Consider the following 20,468-nt stretch of genomic DNA (forward strand, 5'->3'; position numbering starts at 1 on the left):
CTTGAGATATCACTGCTACTGTTAAAGTTGAATACTGCACTTCATTTACAGTCGTAACTTCCTTTTTAGTTGACCTTCAATGTAACTCTTTCAAAAATTCTAATTTACTCAATATCCTAATGAAATGATGTTTCCCTTTGAGTCAGTTCTATTAAATTTTAATCTAATATTCTAATTGGTAAATGACCTGAAGATAATTTAATTCTTGTATTTTTAAAAGTTGTGCATTACAAAAAAATCATGTTTTGTTTGCATATTCCACCTGCCAAGAACACATTTCCTTCGGCATTTGTTAACTTAATTCCATTCAATTGGTAAAAGTAGATGAGTCCTTAAGGATAAGAATGAAAACCTGCCGAAACTTCTGGTTAATTTTCTTAATATGAAGGAATCATTCTGTGGTCAAACTACATTTTGCCTCATTATGGTTATTTACATTGCATATTCAGTGTTTGCAATGTGGAAATTCTAATTTGAAAGAATTGTACAGTTCATAAATAATTAGATTGATCTATTCCACATATTTACAAATAAAGAATTAACCAAAATGAAAGATTTTTTGTTTGCTTTCAGAGAAGGAATGCAATGTGATAACATTAAATAGCACATTATTTACTAAAGATTGTGTTTTTCAAATATACTTGTGAGCGAAGGTGTTAAATTCATGTGTACAGATACGGTTGAGATCAATTCATTTCATGTAAATTTTGAATTTTATAAAGACACATGTTGCACTATTTTTAATTGATTGCTCTTATTGTAAATTCATAAGAGATGAATCATTGAGTATTTGACTATGCAAAATGGAATTAAGAATTTTTCTGATTGACCTAATCATTCTTTCCCCCATGACGCGATCCTGTGGGTGGGTTAAATATCCAAGTAATTTCTTTCTGAAGTAATGATGTAGATTCCAATTTTGAAATGTTTTTCGTAACTCTAGTTGAGCTCCTATAAAGTTAGATCAATTTTCAGAATCTAATTCTTTTACTTGACTACATCTGGCTATAAAATGTTGAAGAACATTGATAAAAGAGTCTGTATCAAGCGATGATGCTACCTCAATATGAATTGCTCTTGTAATCCAACAGGAAAAAATAGCTCCGTATCACTCTTCAATACTTCTTCCTCATTTTACTTGCAAAGGATCAAAATAATTAACTCCCATTGATGTTTCTGTGTGGTAAGAAGTACTGCAGGAAATATGTTGCTGTATATTATATATGTGTGATATAACAAACTTTCAAAAACAATATTGCAATGTTAATCTGTTACTAACGATGTTGACTGAGGAAGAAACATTGATTAGGAAACCGTATCTAATTCTGTTGTTTTCTTTACAATAGTATTATAGGATTTTTGAGGGTATAATCAGGATCTTCACTGAAGTCTCGCTGTAAAGATAGTATTTACAGTCGATCAGAACTGCATCAATTGTCAGCTTAGATGTTTCTGGTTAAATCATTGTTGTGAGATTTGAAACATACTGGATGCCATAAATTGAGCCCTGACTGACATTGTTGTCATTCATTTCTACAAAGATGTCTTCAGGTTTCAAAGACTTTAAAAGCTCTTTGACTTTTTACAATTTGTTTAGTTCTTAATCTGAATTCACAAAGTAATCTGCAATTGGTATATTTTTCAATTTGTGTTTAAAAGCCTCCAATTTTTTCAAGAAATTCATGTGACTAAAGGAAAATAAAAGGAATAAAGTGCGAAGTCACACATTAATTTTGTGCAATGGCACAGCAAATAGAGCTGCTGCTTCTCAGCTCCAGAGTCCTGCATTCAATGCTGACCTTCGGTACAGTCTGTGTGGAATTTGCATCTTCTCCAAGATGGTAAGACCACTGTTCCCTCCAAGCTGTGCATGTGTACGTGCTCACACACATTTTGCAACTACCGCACAAAGGAAATTAATGTGCACACGAAAGGTTAATTACCTAAAATAATGTAGTAATTAAAAATTATACTTATTGAAAATAATCTCTTATAACTAACTGTTACTGTTAACTAGTTAGTCGGTTTTTCATATACCACTTGCACATCACTAATTTACTTCACCTCACCTTTCCTGTTCCGGTTTGCACGGCTGCAGCCATGTTTGGTCAACAGTGTTCATATTGTAAAGTTTACAAAGATCTGTTTCAACTTCTGCAGATAGTTTACTGAGTTCTTATTGAAAAAAAAAATTGATTCACTATGTCGATTTCAAAAGAAGCGAAGGAAGTAAAGCACAAAAGAACTGCAAGTTTAAAGTTGAATGACTTAACAAAATAGTGGAAACTGCTGCACTGGAAGCTCATGAGGTCATGAACGTTCAGCTGCGAGAAATATTTATGTATGATTCGTAAACTCAAATTATCTGTTTGTATTGTCGTCATGGGAAAATTGCTGGTGAATTTGGTAGTGGAAAAAGGTGGGATGATATTTGGAAATGACTTTTTGAAGTGTCATTTGGCAAATAAATCACATTTGGATAGTGTACATAAGCCCAGGCAACAAAACTCGTCATTATCCGTTACAGGAGAGCTACTCAGGTTACGTGAGAGTTCAGATGAGCGAGAACGAAAATGATCAAACCCAGAGGAGATCAAAGTTCTTATCAACAATGTGTTGTTAGCTGTTAAAATTAATAACTCTTTCCATCCAGTTCAACACATTATGGAAACGAATGATCAACTCCCAGAGAGCTGATGAAGCAAAATTATGCATTTAAATTTCTGGAGACTCTCAGCTATGTTGTTCAGAAAGACATGTTTGAAGAAATAGCTTCAGATTTTCACACATTAACAGTTGATGGCAATTTTGTGTAACATTACAATGTTTTTATTATATGACAATAAAGGAATCTTGAATCTTGGGTGCATGATACTTGGTGTGATTTGGGCCAAGGTGTGATTTGGGCCAAAGTGAATAATATAAGAGTCCAAGACAGCCATTCTCAACCTTTTTTTTTATATAGCCCCCCCCACCCACCTCCCTTAGAATTCTGCTCAAAGCTTATGGGGCCCCCTTTTCTTCCATACTTTCTCCTATTGATTACAAAATATGAAAACTATTTGGGATTTGTTCATTCCCTCCTTAAATATACTGTGGCCCTTGGGATGGGGGGAGGGGGTACAAAGGTAAAGGTCAACATGAATACACATTTACATTTTGAGATATGTACTTCAAAAGTCCTAGAAAAACTTCATGGTAGGATAATAAGGGGAAAAATGGATGTACTGTAACTAGGTGTGAAATGTGCTAAATGGGTATAACAGCCATCAAAAGGAAGAGATTGGAAATTAATGGATTCGGCATTAAGATTGTGATACATTTTAAGAATTAAGAATGCATGTGCCAAGAAGTCCATCTATCTCTATAATTAAACCAGACCATGAAAAGTCCCTGGTAGCTTTCTGAACACCAGCTTACTAAAAGTAGTCATGGTCTCATCTGACAGGCTGTCAGTCACCCATTTCACTTTTTAACATTGAATCCAATGTTTATAAAACAGAATCTATTTGGATTCGCATGAGACTCTCCCACCTAATCTCTCCTGCATATATACTTGTGTTGAGATAGAATAAAGATTGTTTTATCTATTACGAGCTCCTGTTTTAATAAAATGAAATCATTACTATAAGAGATAGTACAGAAAGGAGGAACTGAATGGTCACATTTAACCTTTCACACAAGCACCATCACAGGTGCAACAATTCAATACATTGGAAGAACTGAGGGAGTCTGTCACAGTCTGTTCCAGATTTGAGACATTTGCAAAGACATTGTGATTTTGCAAGGGAGAACAAGTCTGGCTGCTGAACAGAAAACAGCTTTTTGAAGCAGCTCTTGTGGCCAGCCATTTTTGTGGAATTCAGAGCAAAGCATGTTCTATGAATGACTGAGCCTTTTTGGTGGATTGACCTGAGCCAGGAGGGTCTTTTGGGAAGCAAAATGCTTCATTTTGATTATGATTAACAGTGAAGGTCACTTGGAGAGACCAGTGCCAGGGTCTTGGAAGCTTCGTGGAGGCCGCCCAGTTCAAGTCTTGCCTATAAAACAACCAGGAGTGTTATGACTACAGCTCGTGTGAATGGACATTTCTTCAAAGGCAACGCAAGGAGAATTCATGAGTCTGTAGCAGACACAACTCCAGTCTTCCCGTCAGTTCAATATTAGTTCTGGACATTAAATTTCAAAGGCCTATTCTTTAACACTGAATTTAAAAGACTGAACTTTGAAGTAACTTTTTGGAATTTGGCCTGGACAGTAATTGGCTGGGCATAATGCACACACACAAGTATGCCTGCCCGTAGCTGGGGATAGATTTAGTGTTGAAGATAGTTTAAGAGTTAAGATTATAGTTTGAGTTAGAAATAAAATTAGTGTTTTAAAATTAAACAATGTTTGGATTAATTGTTTATTGTGGTTCGTAACACATCAACTGCTCTTAATCTCCATGTGTCTCTTCAACCACAATATCACTTCCAGCCAGTCAATAAATTTGTATACGCTTCTAATCAAAAGACATTATGTGGAGTTTGCATGTTTTTCCTGTGATGAAATGGATTTCAGATTTGTTGTCAGAGAGCATGCGTGACTTTACATACAACCCTGAAATTCTTTTTTTCTGTGGGGAGGCAGAATTACCACTTATTGATAGTGCAAAAGACATTGTACACAGTCACAGGGTATGCATGTAAACAAATAAAGAACTAGAACTGTGAACAGATAATGAATGTAAACAAACTGAATGTGCAACACAGTAGAGAGAGAATAAAAAGATCAATAAAATGCACAAGTCAGAGTCCCTGACTGAGTTTGTTGTTGAGGTGTTTGATGGTAGATACTATTCCTGAACATGGAGGTGCCAGTCTTACCATATAACAATTACAGTACGGAAACGGGCCACATCAGCCCTTCTAGTCCACACCGATTTAAGTGAAATTCCATTAGTTCCATCTGCCTGCTCCCTGTCCATAACCCTCCAACACCCCCTCACATCCATGCACTCATCCAACCTCCTCTTAAGTGACAAAATTGACCCTGCTGCAACCACCTCTTCCAGAAGGTCATTCCACTCAGCCACCACTCTCTGAGTGAAAAAGCTTCCTCTTATGTTACTTCCAAAGTTTTGCCCCCAAACCCTTTGTGGCTCCTTTCCCTCTTTCTTGATGACAGCAGTGAGAACAGAGCATGTGCTGGGTGATGTGGATCCATGGTGATTGCTGCTGCTCTCCAGCAGTAGTGTTCCCTATAAATGTTCTCGATAGAGGGGGAGGGTTTTGCCTTTGATATCCTCCACTAGGTCCACTACCTTTTGAATGTCCAATAATATAAAGATTAAAGGTGGTGAATAGCAATCCTTTACTACAAGACTTGAAATAAAAACATCAAGGTCAACAAGCATCCCTGTTATGGAAGTATTTCCAAATACTTTACAAGGATGCCCTTGTAAAATCATTATGAGAAATGTATGTTCCAGGCAGGCTGCTTTGTACATATTTGAAAAGATGAGCATTTTTATGCTGGCAGATAATGTGTCTGAAGCACTTGGATCCATAAGAATTGCCATAAAAATTCAGAGCTGGGATCAGATGTCAAAGTAGGTCACGTCTATTCTTTGATTATAAAAAAAAGATTTTCTTCATGGCAGTTACACACAAAGGCAGGAATGTGAAGGCTTAAATAACAAGGTCAACAGACACTCCATACTCTACAATAAGTGAATGCATCCAAATTAAATTTCCTTTCTCAATGTCTTGGAAAGATTATATATTTTCTTTATTTTAAGCAGAAGCACTGAGAGGCACAGAACAGGTTCAATGACGTCTTGAGCAAAAGTAGTATTTAATAAGGAACCGCTAATAGAAGCCACCTAAAATTTGGGTAACATTAATTTGAGTTCATAAAGCAAAGGATGAACAGTGACTAACCTTTCACCATATAGAGTTGAATCAGTGCACTAAAATCAAAATAGTGATGACCACCCATCGAGCTATCTTCATTGCAGAAAGTAATTAATCTATTAAAACTATATCACTCTCCAATTACTTTTAAAAAAATTGAATGCTGGCATTTTTAAAGTATTTTATACTCTGGTAACTTTCAAATAACAATGTATCAAGATAAATTACTGGTACAGTGGAGTTATTTATAATTACAAGAATAGGAATTTGTAAATAAGATTAATGTTGAAAGGCTCATTATATAATTTCTGGTCATCCTTGCAAATTGGAAAATGTCTTCGTTCCTCAATTAAAATGACCTAATTATGTGATATAACTAAATTTTATGTGGAATTCAGTAAATACTGGCAGTCATGATTATAATATTAATTTCAAAATTAAATCAAGTGCGACCTGACAGAATTTTACACTAGCCAACGAAGATATAATAAAATAAGTGACTTCACAATATGTAGGCTCTTAGTTGTACCAGATACTTTCGATAGTCTTAATGAGGGTGAATGCTATTTCGTTGCTGTCATTTTGCTTCCCCAGATAACAAATTATAAGCTAAAAATGAAACAAAAACTGATATAATCATATGTAATCAGGGTAAGTAAGAACCTCAGTCATAAACGTAAAGCTGGAGGATTCACAAGTTATATTTTTAATATAGTGTAACTTTGGATGTCAATTTCCTCTACCTCTATTTATGAGAAATTAATTTTGCTGGAAGTATTTTCAGTCAGAGCCGGAACTAAGAGAGAGAACAAATAGCAAACATGGATGTTAGTCTGGCAACTGTGTGTCATTCCAATTATTCCGACAGGGACATCAGCTCCAAAAATAAGACAAATGAGAAATAGGTGAAGTAACTGGTGAAAAAGAATTCTTTCCATATGAGAAGAACTTTACACCAAACCTATTACTGGGCTTGGGTGCAAACCCTACCACCATCATAAGTCTATGTATTTCCTTCCCCAACCCACAAGGGAATACATACAAATATTCATTGCTAGCTCAGCAGATTCATCAAAAAACTTGAATACAACAGCAGCCAAAACCACACAGGTATTAATATACACACCGTCAGAACATTTTATAATAAAACACTGCCCTTAGTAAAAGCAAGAATTCACGATACTGACAATTCCTACCTGAAATCACAGTCAACAGCAAATAGTGCTGGTACAAAGGCCCTGAGTTTTTGAATCCCTGAATACCTGTGATTATTCCTGCTACAATCATGGCCACTGAAGTAATTAAAAAGCTGAAGGAAAAAGATACATTCTTCCAAACTACATGTTTACTGTCTGCGCTATCAGGAATTGTGGAGCTTTGGCTGTTAAAAACTGCTGAAATCACTAGTCTGACCCTTGTGCAATCAGCATTAATTATGTCATTGTGCTGATTTGTTATGACTAGGGAGGGAAGTACCAAGAAGTTAAAAAATAAATGGTGAGCAAGGTCTTTTTCTAAATATGTGGCATTTTTATATTTTCTATCACAAAAAAGGTTGGATCTTAAATATGATAGCATTATGTTATCATTTTACACTCCATGTTAAATGCTTATGAACAATTTGTCTTTCTTTTTAATGTTGATGGTTTAGCACACAGAAAGCTCCAATAAGTTCTATTACTTTTGAGAGACTTCTGATCATTCTTTCTGTAATTTAAATAGAAAGTATGTTCTCCTTCAGCTTCACTCCCATTAACTGCAACGAGCATGAAAGCTCTTGTTATCATCGCCAAGATAGTCTCTACTGGGGTCTACGATTCAAAGATTGGGAAGATTTCCTGAGGCCTGCACCAGCAGAAGATTATTACTTAGCACTCAGGCACATTAGAGGTGAGAAAGATATTCTGTTGGCACAGAGCACAAGATGCTTTGAAGCATAGACCTATGTATGTGTCTGATCAAGTAAATACTAACAACCCTATACTGATAGGTGTGGAGTGAAAGAATGTTTTGGCAAGCAGTACTTAAAATCAACCAATTTAATGTGGCACCATTCCTTCATCACAGCAGGCAGCTATTCAGACAGAAGACTTTAATGCAGATTAAATCAATAATGGTCCAATACACCATTACTGGAGATGTGCTGACCTCTTAAAGGTCTATTTTCCGAAATGGTGTTATGGAAAAAGTAAACTTTGTTGAAGTCAGTGATTAAGATAATTAAGTTGGCATTTCAAATTCTGCCCTTTGTACAGCTTTAACCCTTTATCAAGTGGTGGCAGAATTCATGGAGCAAAAGGTTGCTGCAAGAACCAAAGGGGCCAAGCAGTATCTGTCAAGGGAGAGGAATAATTGATGTTTTGAGTTGAGACCCTGAATTAGGTCCAAAGCAGAGGGGCAGGATAGTCAGTATAAAGGGGAGAGGGGTTGGGGTGAGGCTCAGACTGGTTGGTGATAGGTAGTGGAGTGAGGGATGATGGACAGAGGGAGCCAATATAGGGGGGGAGGAGGAATACCATTGGGTTGAAGGTTATAGATGGTGAATATGAGGTGTGGCCTTCAAGTTTGCATTTGGCCTCACCCTGGGAGTGGAGAAGGCCAACAACAGAAGGCTTGGTATGGGAATGGGAAGGGGAGTTGAAATAGCATGCAACTGGGTCCTCAACAATAAACTTGATGCTAAATGCATAAATGGTTCTTTCCTTAACCATCTATCAATTACACCCTTTTCCCCATAGGGTCTCCTATCCCCTCCCCCCATCAGCTCTTTCCTCTCTAATTTCACCATCCCTTCCTTACTTTTCAGAGACCAATGCTTGGACCACCTGTGTTTCCACATTACTCCCTAGCCACGGTCTCTGCTTTCCCCCTCCGCCAACACAATTGTGGTTGAAATAATGTGTGTAGTAGAGAGCATCCATCATAATTGACTGCTTTACCTCTACGACTTTGTCCTGCAAGATCTAGAGATTTGTGTCATTCAAGTTGTGAAATATGGTGTGAGGCCTGTTGCCAAGTTAAGTGTGATTTTGTGCAATAAAGATTTGGCTGTCAGTTGATGGACATTGATGGTCAATGTTGAAAGGAGAATCACTGTACCAGCTGTCCTCTTGTATGAATGGATTCCATTCTTACATTTTGTTCACAAGCCAGAAAAATACACAAAATCACTCAATTTGGCTAGAATAATGAATTATTATGACACATATGACTGAAAAGAAGGAGTGTTTGCTAACAGGAGAGAGAGAGAGAGAGAGAGAGAGAGAGAGAGAGAGGAAACTCGTTCTGCTGTTTGTAGGAACACTTACACGTTGGATTTTTGAATGTAATAATGTTTAGGGATGTTCATAAGTCAGGGGTTTGTAACCTAGAAAGTGATGAATATGTCTTCACCGACGACCTTGCTTGTTAAGGCCACTGAACATCTGGCAATGCTGCATCTTTGTACTTCATTTCAATGACCTTCCCTAAAAAAAAAATTGTGGAGCCCACCCTCTTCCATGTGGTGTTATGAGCCCTTTGGAACTTTGGAATAACCTCCACTGTTACTTTCACCATCTGCTGTAGCCACATCACACATCTTTTCAATGCTAAGCAGGCCGCTGCAAGTGATATTGACCATATACCTGTACTTAGGTTTGTTGAGAGGCATTGCATCATGGAGGCCAGCTAGGCTCTCAGTATCATTAAAAAAAACACTCCATCTCCCAGATGAAAGTGGCAATAGCTTTTGTTTACATGACAGTCAAGGTTCACGGTGCAGGATACGCCAAGGTTTTCCTCAATGTGGCCAAGCAATATCAGATCAACTCTGAATGAGGAACAGAAGAAAAGTAGAGTGAGTAAAGAGCAATCAACAGGGAACAAATAAATGCAACTGATAAGCAATGAATTTCTAGGACCTGATGCTCCATGCAGTTTAGCTGAACTAGAGATAGCCACTCATGCCTCTGAGCCATCTTCAAAGACAGAAGGGTAAGCAAAAGCTTTGGCATTTCACTGGAAACATTGTAATAAGCAGGAAACACACATTTGAAGGACTGACTGCACTGAGTCAAGTGGGCATTGTTTAATAGGCCATCTTAAATCCTAGAACACTATACAATTTGGCCTCTCTTGTGACACCAGACTTTGAGTATCATTGAAAAACACATTTGCTTTAATGGTGAGCAGTGAGTAGATTCATAATTAATTCAATATAATGTACATTTAAACAGCAACACCTGGCAATATTTCATGTCTCTAGCTACATCTATATTCACCTTTTAATGTCCCTGGAATTTGTTATTTAATCCTAACATTCAGTGATTGATTCAATAGACTCTCAAACATCAGATGTTCATTCTAATTCCACATTAACGGGCAAGAATTGATGTCAGTGCCACCAGTTTAGACGGAGGTCTCTGAAAATCACAACAGTGTAAATATGTCCTTTAAACACTTGTATTATCTAATTCTTTTAATCAGAAGAGTTGCAACTTGTGTCACAGTAGATGAAAATAACCGTCCAGATGAAGAAATTCCTTATCCTCTTCCATCATTGATCCTGATTCTAGACAGAGAAGTCATTAACTTTACATCGGCCCTTCCAGCCCCTTAAGAATTTTGAACATCTCAGTTGTTTGCTCATTACCCTTCTAAATTTATGAGGGTATAAGCCTGGTCTGCTTGGGTTTTTCCTCTTGTGGCAAAACCCCTCCAAGGAATCAACAAGTGGGGGAACAATTCTAAAATCTGAGAAATTTTGGAAGATGTCAACTGTTGCATCCTTTGTCTTAGTCACCTCTTTTAGAATCAGGTCCTAGAAATTCATTGCTTATCAATTGCATTCATTTGTTCCCTGTTAATTGCTCTTTACTCACTCTACTTTTCTTCTGTTCCTCATTCAGAGTTGATCTGATATTGCTTGGCCACATTGAGGAAAACCTTGGCGTATCCTGCACCTTGAACCTTGACTGTCATGTGAACAAAAGCTATTGCCACTTTCATCTGGGAGATGGAGTGGTTTTTTTAATGATACTGAGAGCCTAGCTGGCCTCCATGATGCAATGTCTCTCAACAAACCTAAGTACAGGTATATGGTCAATATCACTTGCAGCGGCCTGCTTAGCATTCACGAAACTAAAGATAAAGGCAGCAGTCATCTTGACAGCCACAAGTAAAATGCCCCATATATCTAGGTTCTTTCACTAAATGTACCTGTAAACTTTCATCAAAATCTTGGTCTTTGATATAATTTTATTGGCTATATTTACAACAGTGAGTGGGATTAAATAATTTGTTGTTCAGAGAAACCCAGGCTTATATGTCTGACCAGGATTTGCCTAGATGGACAACTTCCTTGCATTAAATCATCTACTATAATGTTATTTTATTGGAGAACATAGAAATTGAATGCTTTCCACAATGACAGCTCCTTGTATTTTCTTAATGTCAATATCTGCAAGTGTTAAAATTGTTCAGATGCTTGATTATTTTGAATTTTAATTTTTCTGTCCATGAGAGAAGTTAATATATTTACAAATGGACTACAGTGATTGCAAACTAATTAATGACATCACAAAGATGTAATATAAAAATAAAAACTGATTCTTCTGGTGAATATAGGAAACCTGGAATTACACTTATGAGACTATCATTCTCTGGACATCTACTTCCACAGCCAATAGCAACGTGCAGGGCTCACACTCAAAGCCTTCCTTCTTTCACCCTTGCCAATTTACAAGTCCGAAACTAATTAACTTGTGAAACTCGTATACAAATCTGCAATGAATTTTAAGTTTTTTTTTATTATGATATTACTTTTCAAGCAGTTATGTATTGTTAACAGAGAGGGTTAGCATTATTAAACTGAAACCACGGGGGCTTGCATTGTGGACTCGTCCCTTGATAATGGCACCAACATGTCACTTCTCAGTATTAACATTTGTTCAAAAATTGCAACGGTTCCAATTTTCATGTTCGCACTTATCTGAGATAATCTTTCAATGCTGTACCTTACCACAAATCCACAAGAGGCTTTGCAAAATGTGAAACTGCAAAACGTGAAACTGCAAAACTGTTCTCCGTCACACATCACACAGTATTTTATGCAAGAGCAGCAGAAAAATAAAATGCTGAGATCCACTCAAAATCCAAGCTCAGCTGAAACTCTGTATATCCTTCAATTTGGAAATTAATTTAAATATGTACACTGCATTCACAGAGCAATAGGTAATTTGTTTAAAAACAATGTACAGTTTCCATTTGAGATTTTCATGAATTAACAAGGATTGGTCCACAGTGCTATGTTAAAATGCAAACAAGTTCTCTAAAGAGCACCTACCTGCCCATACCAGCTGTATTCCAACATCATTAAATTTAGGAACTCTTGGCTAAGAAGAGATTTTGAACTTTTGTGGTCTATCTCGCAAAGAGATTCAAGCAACCAGTTTGCCTTTCAAGCATATGCTCTCAGGTCTACGCTACTACTTAGCCACAAGCGCAACCACAATCAGAGCTTTGTTGGAGTGTTGGAATCTTAGTCCTTAAACCTGTTGATAATGAACATGAACCCATTATTTTGAGTCAATGAATTGAAAGAAATAGGGCAAAGAATGAAAGCCACAGGGCCAATTATCAACATTCTTTGATGCATTACTTGCTAGGACTCACCAAATCACTTTGTGTCTTTGTCCTGATCCCTTCTGTTATTCATTAATTATTCTGAAAGGGTTAGAGTTCGAACAGCTAATTGCATGGACACTCGTACTTGGTGGGGATTCTTCCAAGACTGACAGTTTCCCCAACTGTGCCCAGCCACCCACTGCCATGCCAATTAATCTAATTCTTGGTGTTTTTTGTTCTCCATCCCAGGTTCTTTTTAATCTTTGCTCTAATGTTTCCTTCAAGGTTCCAGCGACAGCGAGGAGAGGAAGGAGTTTGGAGAATTGCCCGAGTCAGATTTATGTCAGAATTTCCTCCTCAGCATGAGAAGCCTTTGGGCCAGTCGTGATGGGGAGAAACATGAAAGTCTGCAGTTGCTGTGATTGTAGCAAAAACACAAAAAATAAATCTTTACCAACTATGGATGCTGCAAGACCTGCTCAGTTCCTCCAGCAATTTTGTATTTTTTTTTTTAAACAGGAATGAGCATTGTGGGCATTGTGCAGGGAGGTGGGACTAGAAAGGGGTGTTTGGTTCGGTGCGGACTAGAAGGGCCTAATGGCCTGTTTCCGTGCTGTAATTGTTATGTTATGTTATGAAAGACCATTCATCCTCTGCACAACATTTTCAATTAACGCTACCACTACACACCTTTTTCCTTTATTACAGCCATTGCTTCATTCAACACCAATATTCTGCAATGCTGACCTCCATTGTACTTAACTCATCTTAGCCTGAAAATTAATTCTCTGATATTCTAAAGAAAGAATTTGATTTCTGAAATTCTGTTATCTAAAAAAAATGAATGATTTATAAGTTATGTTCAGGATGTGAACTGTACTGACGTAGCCAGTATTTATAGTTGGTCTGTAATTACTGCTTAGAAGGTGATGATGTGTCACTGGAGCTCAGTAGTGAGGGTATTTGCACAGTCAGAGAGTTAAAGCATTTGATTCAGTGAGGATGTGTGAAAGGTTGCACATTTCCAAATTAAAATAATGAGAGATTGAGAGGCTTTGGGGTTCAGTAAGGCATGGACTGCCCTTGTATACAATTTATATGGTGGTCTTTATCATATGAGTACAAGATTAGAGAAGTCTTGCACTAATGATGGAATATACTTCTGCAACTTCACCTGGAATATTATGTCTGTATCCTACCTATGAAAAATATGCAGTAAAATCTTTATTATCCAGAATTCAGGCCACCGGCCAAAAAAAAAAATTTAAATCGCCAAAAGTAAATAGATAAAAAATACAAAAGTTTAAAATTGGTCAATTTGCCAATCACACAAGTAGGGCAGAAAGGCCTGGGGAGATTAGACATTCGATGATGTGGATTGGAGGCACCACTCCAGAGTCTTTGACAGGAAGCAGGATAAGAGTGAAGCTTTGTCTTCTCTCAAAGCAGTCACTAAATTTTACAGTTTCCATTCAATTTGGGACTGGGGGAAAAAAAAGTTTAAGGTCAGGAAAGGCCAAAAGTTGGAAGATTAGATGACATTAAAATAAAGAAAAATTTAAGTCAACGGTCATAACTGAGAAATGCTGGTTTGTTGCAGAAGAATGAAAGAAAGTGGAGATCAAAGAAGTAAGTGGAACAGACAATATGGTGGAGAGTGGACATAACCAGGAAGAGGAAGAGTGTATGGGGAAGGATTAGATGATTCTGGGAATATCTATGGGAAGAAAGGAATAGGAGACTGCTTTGAAGGAAAGAAGGTTGGAAGATGTAGAGAGGTCTAAGCCTATGAAAACAGTAACAACAAAAAAAAAATCACAAAAGCATTGCCAATTGTGCATTGCACAGGAATTGGTGTCATGACATCTGCTCAGCCCATAGGCATTGTACAACCTAAAGTTGCCTACTTAAAGTGTAGCAGTTGAGCATTAGATAAAGTTCATTCATGCAAATTGTACTGTAGAGTGTCTCATCTGAAAGGCAGTCCCTCAGTCCTGCTCTGAAACACGTCTAGACTTTGATGCTGAAGTTCTGGTATGAGGCTTAATCCTACAACCATCTGATTCAGCAGGTCAGAATGGTTTAGCAACTAAATCATAGCTGACACACAAACGATTGAATTGCCTCAGTTTCACTGTCACTAGTCCTTTTAAACTTAATCTGAAAACAGCTTTCCATTCACACAGAAATGTCCCTTGATCCTATTTTGATCAAACTAATCAAAAAGAAACTTTTTTGAGGCTTTCTTTGAAAAAAAAGTTGTTCCTTACCCACTGGAATCCTTCCTGGATTACGGTCTGATATGTAGGAGGTGCTAAGCGTACCACCCATATCATTGTGCAACCCTAGAAGATGTCTGTGGGTTACATTTCCTCACTTAGACAGAATGACTGACACTGATTGAAAGAGGAACTTTTGCTGTTATTGCACACTTGGCAGCTCAGCCTTAAAAAAAGCACCAGTTTAACCACAAAACGCAATTCTGAAGGAAATACAGTGACCTTCATGTAGAGTGCTGAGTGATCTTATTTGTCCTGCATAGTTCCCACAAATTGACTCCTGCTACATCTAGAGTAGCATACCCCAGTTTGAATTGGCTGGCGTTTTGTTGTTCATGCATTAGAGGAACTATTACAGAAGAGAAAAGTTACAGCTCAACTGATCATTACTGGTATTTATATCCCCTATGAACTTTTGACCACCTTTCATCATGTACCCCACTAATATAACCCTCTTTTCCTTCTCCATCATAAATTTATCCAGCCTCCCTTTAAATTCGTTGTTGCAGTTCACTTCAACCATTTTTATCAATAAGGTTGTTCCACAATCTAAATGTTGGACCACTTCCTGCAAAAGAATACAAAGTCATTGGGCTGCATCCTGCTCTTCCACTCCCTCCACCCTAACTTTGTCCTTAAGCTCTTTTTACATGTTTTTATAGGTCAAGTGGGGATATACAGCAGTCAGCTGAAAGGTATAACAGCCAGAATTAAAACTACCAGCCTAATAAACCATGAACTTATCTTCAATGCAGCCTGTAAATTAACTGGGCACTAAAAGTTCTAAATAACTGATGATGCAGACAATTCTTTCCATTAATTACCACTAGCGATTATTAGAAATAAAACATTCCAGGCATTATAATGGTCAAAAGGACAATCAGATAACATATTACCAGATGCTAACAAGAAAATTCAGGGATGAAACTGGCAATAATAGTTCTAAATGCAGTTGTAGGGGTTTGTAGGGAAATACAGAGGCTGGAATTTGGAACAAAACAATCGGGGGGCTGGAAAAACTCAGCAGGCCAAGCAGCATCTGTGGAGATGATAAATATGATAAATATTGCTGGATCTAAAATTGCCCTTGACGGAAAGTAAAATTAAGCACTTGTTTTCCAAAGCTTAAACAAAAGTATTTCTTGAAGCAAATCTCCAAGGAATGAGGTTGGTAGATATTCACAGCACATCAAGGGCTGATTTGGAAAGAGAAGTTAAGCAACTGAAAAGTGGAGTGATCTTTAAAACCTGGTTCCCTCAATCTATGTTACCAAGAGGTTTAGAAAATGTATTAAGTTGTGCAAGCATGAATTTCTATGATTATAGTTGAGTAAAATAATCTTGAATGATTATGGACCAAATACCTTATAGACATTACTTCATGTCAACATTTTTAACTTCTCATTATTATGTATTTTTATATTTTCATGCTGACAGTTTCAAACATACAGTAAAGCCCTTAGTATCGAGCATCTATGGGGATTAGTAGATGCCGGATAAGTGTATCTTCTGGTTGCTTGAGACTTACTCTTACAACACCCAACTAATACACCTGCATTAAGAATAAACAGATTAAAAGGCAAAAGACAAAAATACTAAACTGTACCTACACTGAACAAACTTCAATCGCATGAATCTGTAAACCTTAAAGCAATTTACTTTATTTTCAATCCCATTTTTTGAAAACATTTAATTGTTGCTGGATCTGCAGGTTCCTCTCCTTTCATGGAGCTGCCTGAAAGATAAACTATAACATTATAGATGATTAACCCCCCCCCCCCCCCACCAAGTTCACAGATAAAGCATCTGACCGAGGTGACTCAATAAGCAGGGATAAGAAGATACTTTAAGAGATTTACCCCAACGGCGAGCGGCATCAACCAGCTCTTAATGCTGGGCAACGCCATTGCTGTTTCACACAACTTTGTTAAACAGCTGCTACAAGCAAAGCATGACCAAGGCTCTCTGCTGGCTGAATATTTGCACCCATCTACACCAATGGTTTCTGTGTTACTTTAGAGAATGTTTACTTATACTATTTTAAACTTACTTATTTGCCTAACACCCAACTGATGCAGAACTGCAGTAATAACGGATGGAGTCAGCACAACCTAGAGCAGCCATTCTCAACGGGACCCCAGGGGCCACTGCACATTTAAGGGGGGGTGAAATCCTAAATATTTTGTATGTAGTAGGCAAGAGCGAAGTATGGAGGAAACCAACTAAACTTGACTGGCGGCCCATAAACTTTGAGTAGAGTCCTAAGCAGACCATAGCCAAAATAAAGGTTGAGAATGGCTGATCTAGAGTACATGTTGGTTTGTGTTAATAATGAAAACTGCCTGTAATGCCTGAATGGATTATTTTTTCCAAGGCAAGTCAAAGCATTACTGAAAATAATTTTTGAACGTTTCAAAAATGATTTTGACAAATGCAGCACATATGCAAAAACATAACATAGTAAAACCCTTGGAATATGGAATTCAACCAATTGGCAGCCTCAAGTAACCGACAGAAAAAAAAACAAAGAAAATAAATTAAAAAAAATGAAAATAAGTAAGAAATAGATGTCGGATAAGATAAATTTTCAAGTTGCTTGAGGTTACATGTTGCATGATTGGCAAACTGACCACTGGAGGGACGAGCGTCAATTTTAAACTTTCATATTTTTTACTTTTTTTTTTATTTTCCACTGATTTTTTGCCAGTTGCCTGAGGCTGCTGGTTCCTTGAATTCCAAATAATAGGGGTATACTGTACTAAAATAATGTAGTTCTGCATTAAGTCCATTGGTTTGCCATTTATTACACATTCTATTGATGGTCGCTGCCCAATTTACATGAGTCATGACAGTTCTGGTTCAACATGGCTGAGTCAAATTGGAGAGAACTTTGAGTGTGCAGATTCAGGTAGTGCTAAAGATGAACGAACGAAAATGATGCAGCATGTTCTGATCAATACGATTAATTATTATTTTTGCACAAATAATATTGATCAGCCTGATCAATGTGTTTCCTTATCTTTGTCCCAGAAATTATTCTATTTATCTTGAAAGGAGTAAAATATTCTAAAGACAACCACAGGATGTTTCTCATAAATGAACAATTTCAGGAGACATTTAGGCAAATGACCAAAAGCTTGAGCAAATAGGAAGGTTTTAGTGTACAGGAAGGGGCAGAATTTAAAAAACAAAAGTTGGATACATCTAGAGGCAATTCCATACCTTACGGCCAGTGGTGACAAGGTTGCAAATTGAGTTCTGCTGTAGAAGATTCGGAAGCAGATACATTGAATAAGGGTGTAAATTATGAAATCTTGAAAGAGCCCAGCATCAATCTTGCACTTGGCTTGGAGTCTATCATTTCCAGTTTGCCCTCCACCTCTCAGTCACCCTGTAGTCTAAGGGCAATACCTGTTAATCCATCTACGTGAGAGCATCTACTTTGCCTTGGAATCAGAATCGTCTTTGAGAATATGGAAAGGCATTAAACGGAGTGGCAAGTTTCAACATGAAGTGCTGGCATCATACATACTTCTTCAAGTTTCTGAAGGTGCAGTGCAGGGAAGAGTGACATATTGTTAGTGGTCTGGGGCAGAGAGTGACATTGTGGCTTTTGATTGCACCCAGTTTCATATCTGTCTTGGAATCAAAATATGTCTGCTTTCCAGGTTCTGGTGTGGTAGAGCACCTACCCAAAACTTGGGTTTAAACACGAAACAGAATCACCTGTCTACTGGCAGCTTACATCAATGGAAAGAGAATTAATTTTATTTCATGCCAGTCTTACTAAAGCTGGTTTGGCAAAGGCATTTGTCATGATTAAACTTGTTTTGCCATTGTAGAGAACAAAATAATCATGCAATGAAAGCATATGAGAGCTTGTATAACCAAGCAGTTGTATTAACTTGGAGCAAACATTTCACATAAAGAATTTTTCAGTTGACATCTCCTCAAGTTACAGGGGGAATAGTGTAAGGGAAGTGTGTCCAGGGCGAGTGGCAGACTATTTTGCACCCTAAGGGGAAGTGGAGACCGGTGACGGGTGTTTCATCTTGTATTCGTATGTGTAGGTTCTTAGATAACACGTGGATAAAGTAAAAGTTTCTTTAAAGTTGTTGTAAACAGCACATGAGTCATGCCATGAATCTGCAAGCCTTCATTACCGATCTCACATACTGTGTCTCCTGCTCTGTGTGTCAGGCCCCCTGCTGCCAGTCATCTTATCAAACAGTAATTATAATCAAGGCCTTGCAAACATGCTCATTACATCTCCCTTTCTTAAAACACAAGTAGTTTACTTTTAACTAAAATGTTTTCTTTGTATAACTCTGCAATTTTAACTTTAACACCAATAACTTACATTTTCATTTTTATCAACATTGTTAACATTTTTTTAACTTGTTTTGTGTGTTCACATTGTGAGAGAATATGTTGTGTTTTATATTGTATATAGATACGATTTGGGGAGATAAAGTGTGGGAGGTTTTTCTTTAGCATAGAACACGTACAAACACTTCAAAACAGTTCTCATTTAAAACACTGGAGCTCTGGTCAAACGAGATGGGTCAGCTCCGAAGGCCTTTGCAAAAGCTTTGGGGAGTGCCCAAGGGACTTAATGAATGAATTGTTGTTTTGAAAAGCAACAGATGAAAGAATATGGAGGATTAGGTTCAGAGCCGCAGTCTGAGTGAAGGCTGCTGTTCTAAGAGGGTCATGTGGTTTTGCAAGGAAAGAGAGAGAAAAACAGGCTTTCCTCTGAGAGAGAGATCAGTTCTGCAGTTTTTTTTACAGTTCAGCAGCAAGAGCTGGGCTGGAACAGGACAAACTGGCAAGCTTGTGGGGGAAAAAAACCATACAGTTTGTGAGTGCTTAGTTCAGCCTGGTCAAAGCCCTTGTGGTCCATACAAGAGGAGAGGACTGGCCGCCTAATATTTCACTTGAAATAAGAGAAACAAAAAGGAACTCTGTGGTGACCTGAAAGAAAGAGGTTATCATCTGGAGAACCCTGATGGGGGCAAGTTTCTTCGGCAAGACAATGAAGTGGCCAATCATAAGGGATCCGTTGAGTTGAGGGTGTCCAGCAAACAAAAAATTTCTCTCTAAAAACTAACAAGAACCTTCCGGAGTGATAACCATTTACCTTTCAAGCACCAAAGCCTGGTGAACTTCATAAATGTCAAATTCTGTGCACAGTATAGGAATTACCTGCAACCAGTAAATTTGGAGGATTGAGAAGTGAGATTGGTCTGTGAATCAAATAACTTTTCTAAACATACACACACATTACATACATATGTGCTTAGAATTAGAAGGGGGTTAAATTAGGTTAGTTTAGTTAATAGTAAGTTTGATCGTGTTTTCATGTCTAAAGATAATTAAAAGCAACTTTTGTTTCAGTAACCATTTGTCTTGATGAATATCTATTGCTACTAGGTTCATATTGTTATGGGCTCATAACAATATTTATAGACACAAACTTGAAGAACGAATAAGATAGTACTACTTTATTCCATAACAGGAGTCTTTAATTTTGTTCCGTGAGTCTCTTAGGAGGATTAATGTGTCTTGATTGTGCTTGAATCTGAGTTGTTGCCTCAGATGATGTCTTCTCAGATGTGTATTCAGGTTGTTCAGCAGTATCCATCTTTCCATCTATTGTGGCTGGTACCATTTGAAGATCTCAACG

General features: G+C 37.5%; 1 protein-coding gene across 2 annotated transcripts in view; it reads right to left on the reverse strand.

The window, feature by feature from the left end:
• Positions 1-20,468, reverse strand: part of tfec (transcription factor EC) — a 103,354-nt gene that overhangs the window by 68,406 nt on the left and 14,480 nt on the right. The window lies entirely within an intron of this gene.

Source organism: Narcine bancroftii, chromosome 11 (genome assembly GCF_036971445.1).
Source record: "Narcine bancroftii isolate sNarBan1 chromosome 11, sNarBan1.hap1, whole genome shotgun sequence".
NCBI lineage: Eukaryota > Metazoa > Chordata > Chondrichthyes > Torpediniformes > Narcinidae > Narcine > Narcine bancroftii.